The sequence below is a fragment of the Lipotes vexillifer genome, unplaced genomic scaffold (genome assembly GCF_000442215.2).
Source record: "Lipotes vexillifer unplaced genomic scaffold, Lipotes_vexillifer_v1.1 scaffold217, whole genome shotgun sequence".
Classification (NCBI taxonomy): Eukaryota; Metazoa; Chordata; class Mammalia; order Artiodactyla; family Lipotidae; genus Lipotes; species Lipotes vexillifer.
The window spans coordinates 7,501,256-7,502,339 of NW_006788200.1; positions in this window are offsets into that span (position 1 = coordinate 7,501,256).

A 1,084-nucleotide genomic window follows, 5' to 3' on the forward strand; every position below is an offset into this window, starting at 1 on the left:
GTATTTGGAAGGTGTACAATACAGTATTACGTGGGATAGATGAGTAAACGTGTAAGCGTATACAGGAATGTATGAGTGAACAATAACCATAATAGTAAAAGCAACTACCATTTATTGAGTACATGCTGAGTGTCTAATCCTGTGCTAAGTGCTGTCTTTAGAAGTAGCATCTCATCTAAGCCTCGTAGCAAAACCTATGACACAAGTACTATTATAACTCCTGTTTAGGACTGTGAGAACCGAGACTCTGAGAAACAGTCACTACTTGTATTAGTTTCCTAGGGCTGCCCTAACAAAGTGCCACAGACTGGGTGGATTAAACAACAGAAGTTTATTGTCTCACAGTTCTGGAGACGAGAAGTCTAAAATCAAGGTACCGGCAGCCTCCTTTTGAGGGCTGTGAGGGAAGGAACTGTTCTAGCCCTCTCTCCTTGACTTGTAGGTGACAGTCTTCTCTGTGTCTCTTTACATCATCTTCCTTCTATGTGTGTCTGTATCCATATTCCCCCTTCTTGTAAGGACACCAGTCATATTGGTTTAGGGCCCACCCTAATGACCTCATTTTAACTTGATTATCTCTGTAAAGGCCCTCTCTCCAAATAAGATTGCATTCTCAGATACTGGGGGTTAAGGAGTCAACATATGAATTTTGGGTGGAATATAATTCAACCCATAGTGCAACCCAAGTTCACACATCTAGGAAATAGGGGAAGCAGGATTTGATCCCGGGTCTGGAATGTTAGAGGCCACAGTATCATCCTACTATGTGGTGCAGAGTGTGTGTACATGTGTGTGTCCTAGTGGTCACTCCCCATGGCTCCTTCTCTCCCATCAGCACCTGGGTGTCCAGTGCCTGCTTGCATGAAGTAGTTGGCCTTTTACAGCCCTGCCTCACTGGCATGTTGGTAGCTTTAATGCTCCTTCGGCCATGATATGAACACCCAAAGCCATCTCCCAGGACCCTCGTGGCCAACGCTGCCCGACAAGTCACCATTGACAGGAGTGCCTGGAGATACACACAGGGGACCGGGGGGGCTGCCTGACTCGCCCCCCCCCCCCCCCCTACCTGCCCCCCCAGAGGCCG